The sequence below is a fragment of the Typopeltis vanoorti genome, chromosome 18 (genome assembly GCF_054136105.1).
Source record: "Typopeltis vanoorti isolate ZY-2024b chromosome 18, IOZ_Tvanoo_1.0, whole genome shotgun sequence".
NCBI lineage: Eukaryota > Metazoa > Arthropoda > Arachnida > Uropygi > Thelyphonidae > Typopeltis > Typopeltis vanoorti.
Window position 1 is genome coordinate 49,034,241 of NC_143566.1, and position 18,454 is coordinate 49,052,694.

The 18,454-nt window shown below is 36.8% G+C and overlaps 1 protein-coding gene across 1 annotated transcript in view; it reads left to right on the forward strand.

The window, feature by feature from the left end:
• The window catches only part of LOC150096648 (15-hydroxyprostaglandin dehydrogenase [NAD(+)]-like), a 66,439-nt gene that overhangs the window by 31,652 nt on the left and 16,333 nt on the right, over positions 1-18,454 (forward strand). The window lies entirely within an intron of this gene.

The window sequence follows — 18,454 nt, forward strand, 5'->3', positions numbered from 1 at the left end:
GCAAACTATGCACTTCTTAAACCAATACATTTCTATCCTATAGTCTTTGATTCATACGATTATTCAGTAGTCTAATCTTACGACTTCACTAGAATTATTTAGAAGTCTCAGGTGTCGAGTCTGTGGAACGACAGGCTTAAAGTATCTTGATGAACACAATTTAAAGGTACCACTGACAATTACTGATTGTCAGTGGTTCCTTGATTTACTGATAATTCATAACGTGCAATATTCGGTTGCCGATGAGTGGAAAAAAAGTTTGGAGAAGGGTTAAAAAGCCTTTTAGCATCTATGGGGACATTCAAAGTGCTTCTCTAATGGGAAGTACCATTTGGTCTCGAACCCACTGTGCGACACTAACAGATTCGGAATCAAGATGATATATACATTAACTGGACAAAAATTAGAAACTCACAACGGTTTAAATTCGAACTCATTTGACCTGTCGATGTTCCAAAACCTTTACACTAGTAAAGTGTGTTTGAAGTTCTGTATGAATTCAACGAACAATGTTCTATTTAAAACTGCGCATGCGCTACCAAGTAGCAGTCACTCGCAAGCATACAAGACTCATTTGGCGCACTAACAGTGTTTGTTATCGTAGAATGTATCAATAAACAAAAGAGGAGATACATTTTAGTTTGGAAAAGAGTGGATACCAATCAAACACGATGTTCCTAAATGGCAAACTCATAAGTGCGATGGAATTCGTTACAGATTCCAAATAGATTTGTAAATCTCTTAGGAATAGAAAATGAATCTTACTTATCCAGGTAAGAACCTCCTGAACTCAGTCGATATAGACGAAGCTCTTTGGTCGGAAAAACCTGGGTTCGATTGCTGTTCTTGACGTGAGGAACCTCTACCTGGTCTCTTTCGACAAAAGGTGAGATAGCTGGCCTCATACAGGGTTGGGGGTTCCACCGGAAACTGGGGGATTTTGTGTCCCCAGATTGGAACAAGAATCTGCACAAAAATATTCAGAACTGAGTCCCACAACATTAGTTTCGACGGTATGACTGCAATATGCAAGCCCCACATTACCCGAACCAACGTCTTCTTCATTTGTGCATAAAGCGTGTACAGTGGGACGTGGAAGTTTAAAAGCTGTGTTATGGCCCAACGAATCACGCCAAGCCTTCTACCGAGACGATGGACGGGTGTGGCAGATATCCGATGAACGTCTCTTACCAGAGTGCGTAACCCCATCTACGAAATTCAGAGGTGGTAGTGTGATGGTATTGGCCTGTTTTCTTGGTTTCGCCTCAGACCTCTGTTTGTTGTGCCACGAACACCGAATTCCCAGAGCATTCGGAACAATGCAATGCATCCTCCTTCGTGTCGTTTCTACTGAATTCACCATTCTCTTTATCAGCAAGACAATGCACAATGTCATAAAGGTGTTGATGTGACTGCGTGGTTTGGGGACATGAACGACACCAAATCATTAGACTCCGCGAGCCCTGATCTCAACCCTATTGAACATCTGTGGGCGTGAACTTGATCATCAGGTGAGGTCAACGGACTTTCGCTCCATAACAGTCCAGGACTTCATTAGAAGAATGGTACAAAATTTCCGTTGATCGCTATCGTACGCTTGTGGAAATTATGTCCCGTAGAATTGCAGCGACGAAAGGTGGTCCTACGTTTGTTAAGTTGTCCGCCGTGACTATCTGTTTCTTACAATATGGTGTCCGCTGACTTCTTTCCAAGCAGTGTATACGGTAATGCGAAATCGACCAAGAGATTGCGTTTTGATACCGCTCGGTGGCCAACGGTGTCTTCGAATGTCTTCGGGGTGAGACTATTGCTCAGCTTATTGGATACTTGAAGTAGCTTGAAAAAATTTCCTTGCTCGGTTTTTTGAGCTGCGTTTCCGAATTTAATTATGGTTCGTAGTGTTCATTAATATTCCTACTTCTCAGTTAATCTGTGAAAGCTAAAAAACTTCTGTTGAAAACAGGAAAATATACTAATTTAAGAAGTGTGATGATAAATGCTTTGTTTTTCATTCTTCTTTCATTGAATTTAACGACCAAGTTAATTGTAAAAACGTTTTGATGCCTTTCTTAAAGACTTCTAATGCGGGGAATTAAAATTTTTATTTAAAAAAATTTTTAATTTTAAAAGCATTTTTTAATTTTTTTAAAAGACTAAAATAATTTTTTAAATAATTTTCTGGCAAATTCCTAATTTTCTTCATGTGTTCTGAAGAAGAATTCTTGTTGATTATAAATCTTAAATACTCAAATTTGCAGATCCCTCGATTACGTCCTCCCCCATTAAGATACATTTCTTTTGTAGATCCTTCTTTGACTAGACTACCCTCGCGTAATCTAGTCAAAGAAGTTGCTGATGTGTTGAAATGAAAGGCAATCCTAGTCTTACTAGGATTGCCTTATCATTTCCTCTGCTCTCTTTCTCTCTCTGATCTCGTCTTAGCATTCCTTCCAGTTCTTCCCTGTCTGTTCAGAAGAGTGCTGCGTCATTAGAATATCTCAGGTTTTTAACTCACTTTACACCAATCTGATTCCTGACTCAAGCTGATCAAATGCCATGCACGTAATGTAATTAGAAAAGTAGTGAACAACTAAGAAGAAGGTAAGTATACTTAATTATTCCCAATGCTCATCCAAAATTCAGATAGTTTAATACTACAAGTATTCTTATGGTGACCTTTTTTACAATCTATGAATAAACTATCATCCTAGCAGTGAGCTTAAACGCCATTTCTCTCATTACAGCGCAGTTTGTGTGTGTGTGTGTGTGTGTGTCCTTCTGGCAGATGTGTCTATTTTGCTATGTAAATCCTCTAATGGATGCACCAAGGAGGAGTTGACTCTTTCCCAGAGAGAGTTCGCTTCTACAAAGAATGAAGCTGATTTGCATTTTTGTATATTCGATTTTCCATTCAGTAGCGCACTAAATAAGCAGAAGATGGAACTGCTCTTTCTCCAAGTACTTGAATCTAATAAATGAGAACAATTGCACTGTTCCATACAACGTGGCAATAAGGAATGACTACATTTTATAAGTCTGAAATACTGGAGGACTGATTTCTTTGAAGCATCTTTACAGACATCGGCAAACATTAAAAAAAAATTGCTATTATCTAAAGGACTAAGAAATGAATTACATATTCCCCCTCTAGAAGACCTTTTCGAGTTCATAGCAGTTGCAATACTTTAATAAAGACTATTCTATTGATCAGACAAAAATATAAAATTATTTGAAAAACGCCGTTAATTTGAGGATAGCCTATGATTTTGAATTATCCCCAATGCTCATTCAAAATTCAGATAGTTTAATACTACAAGTATTCTTATGGTGACCTCTTGCACAATCTATGAATAATAGCTCGAAACTGTTGCGAATATCGAGTATAAATTTGTGCTACAGAATAGCACAAATTTAACTGAATTGCCTGATGCGAAACAATTATTCATTTAATCCTATCCTATCCTAATTCACGGTCACACGTGGACCTACACATTTTACCGTGTCGGCTTTCGGAACCGAAATCCTATGGAATAGGTTGGTTACTGCTTATTCCTGGAGATGTCGTACGTCTGTATGAGCGTGAGTTCATGGTGCGGGTTTGCCTGTTCTGGGGGAAGCAAAACCCGAATTTTCGAGTAAAAAATTCCCCTAACCTACCTTCGTATGAGATCAGCTAACTCACCTTTCGTCGAAAGAGACCAGATAAAGTTCCTCATGTCACTGGCGGGAATCGAACCCAGGTCTTTCCAAACAAAGAGTTTCTTATATACTGACTGAGCTACGGAGGTTCATTATGTTAACAGATTTTAAAGATCAATTGTCGTAATAATAATTAAAATCAGTGAACTAAGTAAAGGAAGGATAATATTCCAATTCACCTCCCCTCTCCTATTTAATTTTGTAATAAACAGAAAGAAGGGCAACATTTCAACTTTGATTCTCATTGCATAATTTTATATTAAATATGCCATAAAAAGCTGAATTTATCTGTCAACATCGTCATATGAGGTTTCAAGCACCCAATGCTCTTCTTGATGTTTTCTTATCAGCGAACTTGACTTTTAAGCCGGTTTTATCGCACCGAAAACAATAGAAAACAGGAACACATACGTTTTCACTTTGCAGCTGAATGCTGAGGAGAAAGGTAAGCGGACTTTTATTTTTTGATTGCATTTGTTTTAAATTTACGTAGTGTTCGCTGGCAGGAGGTCAGAAAATATAATATATTTTATATATTATACAATTCTGAAAATATATTATATCGGACTTCCTCCCTTACGAACTGAAGATTATCGATTAAACTTGGGGCTTAATAACGCAAGATTTCAATAAAGTCGGGATTGCTTAATTTCTTAACAAAATTTACTAGCTTTCCTGATATTTTGTTGAAAACATGTAATTGTTCGCGTTTGGTCGGTTATTTTGAGTATTTCCGAACAGAATTATGAGGTTTCGATATAAACTATATTTAGAATTTGGTCTCAGTTTCATATTTGATAATTACATAGTGTTAGCGGTTGTACTGGTGACAAGCGGTATCTTTGGAGGGAAAAGTCCATTTTCAGAGGCCAAAAGACCTACGACCGAGAAGTGTTTATGCTAAGAATGGCGAAGTGTGAGTAGACAAAGAAAACGTCTGGATCTTGTTTGGAGATTAGAGTGTTATGAAAGATGAGGACAGGCGAAGTGAGATATTTCTAAAGAAAAATCAGACAGAAAAGTTCAACTTTTATTTAATAAATATCTTGATGTTCTTACAATTTTACAGTAATTCTATCTTTTTCAGAGAATGAATTTTTCTCAATATTTTTATTTTTCAATCAAACTAAGACCAACAAAAGACAGGTTTTAACTAATAATTAAAATTATTAATTTTTTAAGTAAACCTTTATGCGAAATATTATCCTATTTTTTATTTATTTTTCTTCGGACTTTTGAAAAATTCTTCTAATATTTATGCGGAGTGAGCCATGCTGGTTAAAAAAAGTTTAATGCGGACTCCAAGCTAAAACCTTATTTAGACGAACTAATAGGAATGGAGCTAAATACATTTTTAGTTTATTGGGTATATACTAAACAGGTGTTTATGATCTCTACGTCTCTTATGTGAATAAACAGTAATCAGAATTCAACACCGTTATTGAGAATGACTGCATTTCAAACATTTAACTGCAATTCTCAGGTAATAACAGAAGCAAGAGGAACTCAAGTCGCACGAAAGACTCCTTTGTTTTAATATTCGGAGAAGTTGAATAATGCTTACCAAAGGATGTATGATTTACTTAAAAGTATATAAAAGAGATAATTAAAAAGAGAACAAAGGGTTTTTATTCGTTATCCGTACGAGTAGTTCAAGGACAGAAGTTTAGACTTTCTTATCCATCATTCAGAACGATTGTCGTAACAGAAAACAATCAGCCTTATCCACTTATCAAACAGGTAACTTTTTTAATATTTTTAATAGATAACAGGGTTGAGCAATTTTTCATCTCTTCAACGGCAGGTTGCGAGAATCGTGTATTAAGAACGAGTCATACAAAATGCGTGTGTCCTTCAGCCTGTCGTTATGCATAAAGCGAAACCTCATTTGCGAGAGCAAATTTCCTCCCACACGTTACGAGACCGGCTAACTCATCTTCGACTGAAAAGCCATTAATAAAGGTTATTATTGACGTCAGTCAAATACAATTCTATCCAACTATTTAGGAATGGAGTCTCCTAGTTTCAATGAAATCAACTTTAGCCATTAAAGAAGTAAAACAACAAGTCAGTGCTCGTAAAACAACAGTACATTATAGAGGATAATTAAAACAAAAATTAGTTTACTTTATTTTCCTCCCTTCTCTCATAGATATTTATATGGAGACTTCTTATTACATTTCTATCTGCAGTGCGATATGTTGGAATATCAATACAAAAGTTTTAGTAGTTCAATTGATTCGCTATTTACATTCTCCGCTATATATGTGAAATTTTTTTTACCTTGGAGATAATATATATTAAGGATACTAAGTAATTTTATAAACTTGGTTTTTTTACTCCTTCTCCCAAGTAAGCAAAACAGTTGAGTTTGGCTTGAACGTAGTTCAATTCTAAAAGGTAGTGATTCGCTGTTTACATTCTCCGCTATATATTGTACACACATATATATACGCTATATGCATACAATATACATTCTCAGAAGAGGTGCTTAGATTAATCGGAGAAGGGTGTGGAGTTAATCGACCGTGAGATTCGGTGATTGATACCCTTGGAGGGTAATGGATGGCAATGCTGTAGCCAAATGAAGTTCTAACTGAGGCTTGGCTATTGCTGTTACCCTCCTGCCATGATCAAAGCTTTAATAGCTCAATAACACCTTATCCCTGAAAAGCATTCTTGCTTCGCCCCTTTAAGCCAGTCCTTATAAGGACTTAGATTAATCGGAAGAGGTTATAAACTACTAAAGAGGAAAGCCAGAAATAGGATGACCAGGAAGAGTGATCTCTCCATAGCGACAGGGACGGTCCTTTAGAATGATAATGATTCATCAGCAAGTATTAGCAACATCCATTGCAGTAAACGGAATGAAATGATATATATATATATAACACGTTGTACATCTCCTCTAGGAGACGTGCTTTGCATTAAGGGTAAATATTATATATCATTTCATTCCGTTTACTGCAATGGACGTTGCTAATACTTGCTGATGAATCATTATCATTCTAAAGGACCATCCATGTCGCTATGGAGAGATATTTTAGTTTTAGTAATACAGAGCCTTATCAACTTTACCTATACAAGTTGCTACAAGGTGTTTTTATTTTTAATAAGAATCTCTGGAGGAGATTTTTATTAAAAATAAATATAGATGTAGTTAATTATATAGATGTAATAAGATATAGATATAGTTAATTTTTTAACTTGGGGATACTGTATATTAGGGTTACCAAGTAATTTTATAAGCTTGGTTATTTAACTCCTAATCCCAAGTAAGAAAACAGTTAAGTTTGCGCCTGAAGCATAGTTCAAGTCTAAAGACAGTACAACACCAGGGCAATTCATTGTAAAGGTAGGTAAATCTCTGATCACTATTCTTAGTATTTCCCATAATGTAAAGCACATCACTCTAGAAGATGTATACTGCAATGCATTATGGGTTAAATAACTAAGATTATAAAACTATTTGGTAACCCTAATATAACCCTAATAATATACAGTATTCCCAAGTTAAAAAATTAATTACATCTATATCTCCTCCAGTGATTCTTATTAAAAATAAAAAGACCTTGTAGCAACTTGTATAGGTAAAGTTGATAAGACTCTGTATTACTAAAATCTTGGTATGGTATATGGTATATATGGTATTTATCTTGGTATGGTATATTTATCTTGGTATGGTATATGGTATTTAGGGTCTAGCTACTCACTGAGGAGACCTCAAAAAAGGTTGAAGCCGGTCTGGGTAGTGGCCCCACCCATAATGTATTGCAGCATATTGCAGTATACATCTTTTAGTGAGATGTGCTTTACATTATGGAAAATACTAAGAATAGTGATCAGAGCTTCACCCACCTTAACAATGAGTTGTTCTGGTGTTGTACCATCTTTAGATTTGAACTATGTTTCAGGCTCAAACTTAACTGTTTGCTTACTTGGGATTAGGAGTTAAATAACCAAGCACTAGTACATCCATGACCAGGTCAAATAGGTAGGGGCTCAGAGCTGATCCTTGTTGTAGCCCTACGACAATGGGGAACCCTTCTGTCATGCCGACACTAGACCTGACCTGAGTTTCTGTTCCCTCATACATCTCCTTCACCAACCTTACGTACTTCTCCGACACCCCCCTTCTTCCTCATACACCTCCATACCTCCTGCCTGGCCACTCTGTCGTATACCTTTTCCAGGTCTATAAATAACATGTGCAGATCCACTTGCATCTCTCTATATTTCTCCATCAATCGCCTTAGCGCAAATATCGCATCCGTTGTCCCTCTTCCTGGCACAAATCCAAACTGTTCCTCACCAATTTTCATTTCCTACCGTATCATTCCTTCAACTACTCTTTCCCATATCTTCAATGTGTGTAACATCAGCTTGATCCCTCTATAGTTGCCACAGTCTTGAACATCTCCTCTTCCTTTGTAGATTGGGACGAGAATACTTTTCCTCCATTCCTCTAGTATCTTTTCCTGTTGGGCTATTTTCCTCATCAGATCCCATAACATATCCACGCCCTCACTGCCCAAACTTTTCCACACTTCCCCAAGTATCTGGTCTGCCTCCACAGCCTTTCCATTCTTCATTTTTCTTAGTACCCAATCCACTTCCTCTCTACTTGTCTTGCACCGGTCTCTCGTTTGCCTCTCCATCCTCACACCTCTCTCTCGGATTCTCCTCATTTAGTAGTTTACGGAAATATTCTTTCCATCTTCCTCTGATTTTGTCCTCCTCTTGTAATACTACTACTGAGGCATCCTTTATCTGCTTGACTGATTTTATGTCTTTCGAGTCCTTATCTCTGGCTTTCGCTATTCTCAACAACTGAGCCTCACCACCGTTTCTCTCTAGTTCTTCATAAACCTCATCAACTGCCCTCGCTTTCGCCCTTGCCACAGCTCTCTTTGCATTTTCTTCGCTAATCTATATACCTCCTTGTCGGCTCTAGTTCCAGTCATGTCCCATTTTTTCTTTGGTAACCCTAATGTGTGTATGTATATATATATATATATATATATAGAAAGATTTTTCATCTTGATTTTTCACTTTTTTATATATATATATATATATATATATATAAAATCAGCTAACGCCTTTTATTCCCGCATACGGGGAGTAGGCGAGGCCAATTAGCCTTATCTAACTTTTGGAGACTGAGTGGGCAGTTCAATCTCCACTGGTACCAATCAGAGATAGATGGCCCAAGGCTATCACTAATTAAACGGTACTCAGTGAAGAGAGACGGCTCAAATGTGCCGCCATCTCGTGGTCCCTAACCCTAACACAATATATTTAATGTCTGAAATAATGTGGGGCTTACGGTCGATTTTCTTGAGTTTACAGGACGAAAAACCCGAGTTTCCGGGAGGAAAAACCTGCTTGCCCGTGCAAGAGATCGACTAACTCGGGAACCGGTCGAAAAAATGCTTAGAAAAAAATTTCCTCTAGTTGCCGACTAGACTCGAAACCAAGTCTTCCTTTGTGCGGCCAAGCGCCGTGGTTTGCAATCGCCACATCCACTGAGTATATTTTTATTAACACTAAAGCATCTATGTACAATCAAAATAAATATATATACAACTATTTACAATATATACATTTGTACATAGAATGCTTATTCTAATTGACATTTTGATTTACATTTCTTGAGGCTACTTCAACTGAGGTTATTTGTATCAACAACAGCAGCTGTGTACATTTAAAAATAAATATATATATATATATACAGCTATTTACAATTTGTACATAGGCTGCTAATTCTATTAGGCATTTTCATTTACTCGTTACAATATACTTATGACACCTGTTTTACAATCACTGCTTAAATAAGATACAACATCACATGCTCAATTTCTATTTTCCTTATTGTCCTATTGAATTGCTTGAGCTGTTATTTTTGTTGGTATATGTTACATAGTGATTTCAGTCTATAAGTTCCATTATCAGATCAGTCTATTCTCGTTTATATATATATATATACATACATACATACATACATACATATACGCACACATATACACCCACACACACATATACATATACATACATATATATGTTAGCATTGACATTTTCCATATGTACAATTCGTTTTACATATATCTTCATTTTATATCTTTGTTCACATATTTTGGAAGACTATTTTATTAACTTAATTTAAATGCACATCTTATTCTTAAAATACATACATTGCTTATGTTTTTATTTACATTTATATATGCATATATTTTGGTAGTATCTCTATATACTCATGCAGATTTTATTTTTTTGTAGGCACTCTTATTTTTACAAAAAGAATTCCATCTTGCTTTAACATTATATTGTTTGCTTAACTTAAGAGGTAAATCTGTAGTTTCTTATATACAAAGTTTTCTGAATTGCAGAATTAGTTATAGGTCTATAAATGGATAATATATCCTATTAACATTTTGGGTTATTATCATGTTATGAACTTATGTTATCTGCATTTCTTACAATTGACATTTCTACCGTCCTTGTGTCTGTATATACAAGAACATATACATATGTCTGGTAGTATATCTTAATCTACATATTTATTACTAGAGTAGTACTGACTTATCTTAAGGAGTAATTTGCTATTTACTTTTTTTTTTTTTTTTTTTTTTTACACAATTAGATATATATAACATTCTTATCCCTTATATATAGGCGTACCTATATATTATTATTAATATTTTTATTATTATTTTTAAACTTTTACTTATTTATTTATTTTAATTATTTTATATACATATATTACTTTTTTTTATTTTTTTATTTTTATTTTATTTTTTTTATTAGATTTGATATCTTGTTGTCATTATTCCTCTCGTTGTGGCGAATGAGCCTACGTTAACAGCACCTTTGTCTGGGATTATGCTTTTTGTTCAGATAGTGGGTTATCATTATTGTCTACCACTAACTATGGGGGTTCCATTATCGGTATAAGTTTTATTTTTCCTTCTTCTCCTCCTTCTTCATTTAGGCCGAGTTTCCTCCATTGCTGTGTTGTTATGCTTTTGGTTTGTGTAGTGTTTATGATAATTTCCTTTAAGTAATTGTTAATTTTTGCTAGTATGTCTGGTCTGGTCTGGTGTCTCTTCCGTGTATTTTGTCACATCTGTGGGACCATATTGCATACATTGTTATTATTATGATTATTAGTTCTGTTTTTTCATTTTTTGGTCTTCCAACCAAAATAATGTGTTTTCAGAGAATGGTTGTGTCTTATGTAGGAATTTCTGTATGGTGTTCCATACTGTGGACGTTTTGCTACAGAACATCATAATATGATATATTGTTTCTGGGTCGGGACAGAAATGACACTTCGCTGGGCCTTGTAGTGGGATTTTTTTTTGCTACACACCACATTTTTGTTGGGAGAGAGGCATGGTGTACTTTATAGAAGAATGTTTTTTATTTTGGTGATATTGGAAGTCGGAAAACTTTGCTAAGCACTGGACTTAGCCTAATTTCTCCTTTTCTTATTTCCCTGTGTTGGGGAGGTGGGAATGTCACTTGACTTAATGTTTTATATAGTTTTCTTGGTTTAATTGTCAGTAAGGTTTCGGTATCTGAGTGTTTCATTATATATGTGTATCCTTCGGCTATTTCTTTGAACATTCTCGGGCTTGGTTTTTTTTATGTCTGGAAGTGAGCTTATAAACCTATGCGGCAAACACTTTTGTAAGAATGTTGCCGCATGGGCATGATAGGTTTTTGTGTGTGCTCGGGCTGCTGTTATTGCCCTGCCGATGAGAGTTTTCAGATGGATGTTTAGCAATGCTAAACCTCCAGCTTCAACTTCATGGAAGAGTGTTGATCTGCGCATGGGTTCATACTGAGAGCCCCAGATGTATGTAGCGCATAGCCTGTGTATTTTTTCGGCCCACCTTCCGTGATACGGGGTGTTGTGTATCTTGTACCACAGGCGAGATGTTAGGTAGATGTTGCAAACCCGGGCTCTTCCTCTGACGGACAGCTGTCTAGGGCGCATTGCATTAATTTTCTTCTTTATGCCGTCATGGAGTTCTTTCCACTGTTCTTCGTGTGATTCTGAGCTTCCGATGTTGATGCCCAGAACTGGTATGTAATTATTCATCTGTATTCCTGAAGGAATCCTTGGTTGGTTTTCCCACTTGCCAATTATTTTGCAGTGGGATTTTGCCAGATTCACATTCAGTGCTGAGGCTTTGCTGAAGTCTTTTATTATTTTGAGTGTTGTGTCCAAGGATTTTTGTGTTCCTAGTGTTAAAGTGACGTCATTAGCATATGCCAAAATTTTGGCGTCACTTTCTCCGTGTATATGTGTTCCTTTGATATTGTTGTTTGTGTTAATGGCTATAATGAGTGGTTCTAGGGCTAGAACAAATAGAGCCATGGATAGTGGGTCTCCTTGCCGGATGGAACATTTTACTGGAAAAGAGGCTGAGAGATTTTTATTGATGATCAGCCTACTTTCCGCGTTTCTGTACAAAAGCTTAATCGTTTCTTTCCAGTTTACTCCAACTCCTATTCGGTCTAGTGTTTCAAACAGGTATTGGTGGCTAACTGTGTCAAATGCCTTTTGAATATCTAGACCCATTACAATACATGGATTTTCTGTGAGGCTGTAATAACCGCAAATGCATTGGAGGTGCATTATTTTGTCAAGAATATTTCTTCCTTTCACTGCACATGACTGTGCTGGTGAGATAAGTTTATGGAGGTGCTTTTGTATTCGGTTTGTAAGTATTTTAGATATTATTTTGTAATCAGTATTCAGTAGGGTTATGCCTCTCCAGTTTTTTATGTCTTGTAACTTCTGTTGATCCCCGACCTTTGGTAGTAGTACAATGTGTCCTGTGTTGAATTTTGCTGGCGTTGTCTCTGTTGTAATCATCGTGTTGATCATTTTAATAAAAATATGTTCAAATTTTGGGAAGTATTCTTTATAGAATTCGCCTGTTAGTCCGTCTTCACCTGGTGATTTGTTATCCGGGAGCTGTTTCACTATAAGACGGCATTCTGCTACGGTGATTGGTGCGTCGATCTCCTCAGCCTCCTGCTGGGTGATTTTGGGGAGCAGTGAAAGGAATCTTTCTCTTTCTTCCTGACTGCTGGGTTTTTCTTGAAATAGTGAAGAAAAGTATTTTTGAACACCACGAATTATTTCGGAGTCTTTATTTAGAGTTTGGCCTTCGTATGTTATGGTTTTTATTCTCTGTTTTGCGTTCCGTTGTTTCTCAAACAGCCATGCTGTCGAGGTCTTCCCTTCATCATTTTCAATTATTTTGAGACCAGCACGTAGCCACGCTCCTTCTATTTCCTTAAACCGTTTCGCTGTTATGCGGTTTTTAATTTCTTCTATTTCTGTTCTGATGTTTTCATTATTTCTGTCATGGTGGTGATACAATTTTGATAATTTCTTCGTGTCAGCGTTCTGTTTGTTCCTTTGTTGCTGCTTTTTTATTCTACTAATTTTGATTGCCGTTTGTTTTGTCATGTGTTTAAATTTCTCCCAGGCTGTTACAGCATTTTCTATGGATTCTATTTCCTCGACTATTTTCTCTATGTTATTGTTGAATTCATCGTCATCTTTAAGGTGTTTATTAAATTTCCATAGGGGGAAATTTCTGTTTGTAAACTTATCAGCTGTTTCTGTTTGTTGATATTGTAGTTCAGCCATCACCATATGGTGATCGCTGAACATGACAGGTATGTGTGTTGTACAGTTTTGACCTTTATATTTCTGAATGTTTGGATGTATATGCGGTCTATTCTAGAGGCGTTTCCGGGTGCAAAATATGTGAATTCTTTCTTTTGGGGATGCAAGATTCTGAAGGCATCTGATAGGCCACAGTGGGTGAAAACTCTTGTGAAATTTTTCTGCGGAATTAAGTTTGGGTGTTCTTGATCCTTTTGTGGTTGTTCTGTAAAGTTCATATCTCCTGCTATTATTGGGTTATTTTTTTTTAATATAGTGTCGCACTTCCTCCCAGAAGGTGGTCTTATGATTATGTGTAGCTGGTCCATACATGTTAATTATGTTGTGTATTTTTTTCTGCCAAAGGAGCTCGACCTCCAGAATTCTATGCCTGATTACGACATTATGGGATAATATTTGGAGGTTACCCGATTTTTTTTATTAGTGTAGTAACTCCACCTATTCCATTGGTCTGAGCCTCTTCGGCAACGATATGGTACATTGTTTGTAACTTGTATTTGAAGCTGTTTGATGGGTCAGTGTTGTTGTGTAGTCTAGTGTCTTGTATCATAAGTATATCGGGTCTGTGTTGAAAGATTAAATTAACTGTTAGTTGAATCGATGTTTTATTATTTAGCCCGTTTACATTTAGTGTGATGATTTTTAGATTGTGAGTCATAGTTAGAAAGTTGAAAGTTTTCTAGAGCCTTTTCTTTCCGGACACTTAGCTATTTTTTTTTTTCTTTGGGTTTTGACTTCCGGCTTTTGGTGATGTTAGGCGTAAAATTCATTTTTGCTCTCTTTACTGGGGTCTGTTTAGTATTCCATTCCGATTTCTCTACTTCGTTTTCTAAATCCGTTTTACTTTTTTCTGTAATTTGTGTTACCGAGATGGTTTCAATTATTTCACTGTTTGGAAGTTCTTCATCTTCAACCGGGCAATTATTATTTAATTCTTCATTTGTGTTATTCGGAGTGATTTTTTTTTCTCTGTAGTTTCAGGTTTTGTTACTTTTTCTGAATTTGAAACTGACCTTTGGCTGTTATTCTCCTCTCCCGCCCGGATAATCCCTTCCTTTGCCTTTAGCGGAGAGTTATTCTCATTACATTCCGCGTGGCCGTGGGTGTTAAGCCCTGGGGTGCTGCTCTCATTGACCGGATTATCTGCCTCAAATGCAATACTTGAGGTTATTTCCTGGAAGTCTTCTGCTTTTTCAAGCTCATCGCATGTGTTCGGTTGACTGCCCGAAGGGCGTGCGGCCAACATGGAGGCATATGTCTGCCCTGGACATTGTTTAATATCGTGTCCGATTCTCTTGCATCGCTCACATTTAGATGCTGTACATTCTCTTCTTAGATGACCTACCTGACTGCATCTGAAGCATACAGGAGGTCTTCCTGGAATGATTACTAAGCCTGGCATTTTAGAAACTTTTATAATGTACGGGATATTTTCTATTCTGGCATCGTCATTCAATGTAATAGTCAATCTTTTTTTGTTGGATAATACATGCGCCCATTCTTTATCTTTTATATTGGATACATTTTCAATACATTCTATTTTACCAAATCATTCAAAGTGCATGCCAACTAATCTATTAGATATTTGGGGGGGGGGGAACCAATGAATTAAAATATCTAATTTTCTAGATCTCACAATGGGGATAATTTCACATGTATGGTTATTAACATTAAGCGATTTTAATTTAGCAAATTTTTCTTTCAAAGAAACATGTTTAAATGAAATTATGAAAACATAACTGAACTTTAAGGAGCCAAAGTGCCCTACATCAGAACCTCTTACCTTGCCTTTCAAACTTTCGATGATATCCAGTTCTGTATATGGGGCGCCAGAAGGATCACGCTTTAGGATGCAGGCCTTGCTCCAATCTAGTTCATCTGGGAGATTCAACGATGAGAGAACATCTGAATTGAAATCCTTCATTGTACTGGCAGCAGGTAACTGAAAGACGGTCGCTGATGCCTGTTCCATTGAGTTATGTAGATTTGTTACTGTAGAGACTGGGGATGTATCCTTCAGAGATCCAGTAGCCTTGGTACTTGAAGAGGTATTGCCAGATGAAACATTTCCTTCCGGTAGTTGTTGAAAGCTAGTAGCCTTAATAGGTGAGCTTGTATTAGCAAGTAAAGATTTTTCCGCGATCGACGACATGCTGTATGAAAGCAGCCGGTACGTTAAGGGCAGCGTGCCCGCACTGGTAAGGCTTAGCAGCACTAATCCTCTTACGCTCGAACACTAAGGAGCACACAAAAACACGTCTGCTCTGGTCAGAGTTCATGCCACTTCCCACGCCACATCCACTGAGCTACACAGGCTCTCTCTCTCTCTCTCTCTCTCTCTCTCTCTCTCTCTCTCTCTCTCTCTATATATATATATATATATATATATATATAAATTACTTGGTAACCTTAATGTGTGTGTGTGTTTTAAAGATACCAAGCTATTTTAAACCTGGTTTTACTCCATTTCCCAAGTAAGCAAATAGACAAATAAGTCAAATTTGCGACTGCATGTTTCGCAAGTCTAGATGACCCCAAAGTAGTGCAAGTCTAGGCAACTCGTGGTAAATGGAGTAAAACCAGGTTTAAAATGGCTTGGCATCTTTAACATATATTATACCCAAGGTAAAAAAACTTCCTACATCTATCTCTGATCCTAAGATTTTTATTTAATAAAGTCAAAGCACTTTTTGGTAACTTGTTTTGGTAAAATACTTATAAGCTATGTATCACTTAACCTTGGTATTTCTAAGCCTGGCTCCCACTGATGGGACCTCAATAAAGATCGAAACCGGCTGGAAACTTGGATGATGAATGGCAATGCTGTAGCCCGTGAAGTTTTAACTGAGGCTCGGCTGTTGCTGATACCCAGGGCCTGCGAGGTGGGGTAATGAATGGCAATGTTGTAGCCTGTGAAGTTGACTGAGGCAGGGCTGTTGCTGTTACCCATCCAGATGAGCAAATGAGCGTTTCTAAGATTCTGATCCTGTTGGTCGCTCATTATTGGGTTATCCGGGAAATTTTACAAGTTTTTGGAATGGTATCCCTGCACTTAAACAAAGGGAAACCGGTCTGGGTAAAGGCCCCTTGCCTTTAATGCATAGCATCACACATCTCCTCAAGGAGATGGGCTTTGCATTAAGAGTAAATATTAAGAATAGTGATCAGTTCTTATTCCACCTTTACCACGAGTTAGCTAGACTTGAACTATGCGGGTCACCGTCATCATCATCAAATTCCTGAAATGTATCCTCAAGGGGTGTACAAGATATTATAGTACTACATGAAAAATTTACATCATTACTAGCTTCCTACCTACAATTTTCCTCCAAATGAGTCTGTTACTTGTCAAGTCACGAATATTATCAATTCTTATATTTCTGTCGTCTAAGGCACTTTGTACCCTATCAAACCAGCTATATCTTGGTCTTCCTCTGGGTCATTTTCCTGCCAAACTGGCAGAGAACACTTGTTTTGCTAATCTAACCTCGCCCATTCTGTTTAAGTGACCATACCACCTGAGATTAGCTCTGCTAACGCATTACTGGATGCTGGCAATGTCAAGTTCTTTCCTAATATCCTCGTTTTTAATATGATATTGCCATTGATGGCAATATCATATTAAAATAATGTTTCTCAGGACTCTCTTATTAGCGGTCTCTAGACTTTGGTCAAGTGTTTTACTTCTGACCCAGCTCTCAGTTCCATAAGTTAAAACTGGTTTGAACACTGTCTTGTATACAGCTAATTTAGTGTTCCGAGTAATTTTCTCTTTTTCCATATGAATTTATTCAATTGACTTCCTACTATACCAGCTTTATTGATTCTGTTAACTATTTTCATAGTTAATTTACCATCTTCACTAAAAATCGTGCCTAATTAGGTGAAATGTTTTACTTGTTCCAGAGGTTCTCCGTTCACAACGTGGTTGACATTTTCAACGATTCTGCCTATTTTCATTGTCTTTGTCTTTTTATTGCTGGCCTTCATACCATATCCATTAAAACAGTTATTCAATTTAGATAAGGAATCTTGCAGATTCGTAGTGGATTTATTGATAAGTACAACATCGTCCGCATAAAGCAAAGAGCTGACATTAACATCTCCAATTTTGATATCATGTTTAATACCGCTTTCCTTCATAATGTGATCCATATAGATAATGAATGACAGAGGGGATGATGTACATCCTTGTCTCACACCAGATTTAACATTAAACCACCTTCCTGTACTTCCTTCAATTCTAACTGCTGACTTACAACTCAAATAAATACTAAGTATTGCTTGATATAATGCTCTATCGACACCATATAACTGTAGCGTATTGAATAGCTTCTCTCTTGGTACCTTGTCATATGCCTTTTCCAGATCGACAAAACTTAAATACAGATCTTTTGTTATATTTCCATGATTTCTCCACAATTTGTCGGAAAGTGAAGATCTGCTCCTGACAGCCTCTATTTGGCCTGAATTAAGCTTGTTCTTCACCAAGCTTTTATTCTACAATTCTTCTCAACCGTTTCTCAAGTATACTTGTATATATCTTACCAGCAACACTCAGTAGGGAAATACCTCTGTAATTCGCACATTCAGTTTTATTTCCCTTTTAATATATGAGCACTATGAGAGCTGTACTGCAATCATCGGAATTCGTCCCTCTGTCCAAACATTCTGAGCTATGCAGTGTAGCCACTGTAAGACTTTTATACCACCGTACTTAAGCAATTCTGGTCTAATATCATCTACTCCTGATGCCTTTCTAAATTTCACGCTTTTGATGGCGTTGTTTACTTCAAGTATGGATATGTATTCCTAACTGCATACCTGTTGAGTGTTTTTCACCGCTGTGCTATCACTGCTCGTTTCATTTAGGAAGTTCACGAAGTAATTACTCCATACTTCAAGGATATCTTTTTCTCCCGTTTTCATGTCACCTTTATTCTCTAAATCCTTTTACAGCACTCTTTCCTCCATTCTTAAGCTTCTTCAACAACCTCCAGAATATTTTGATGCCTTCTTGATATTTATTTTCTATGTTCTTGCCAA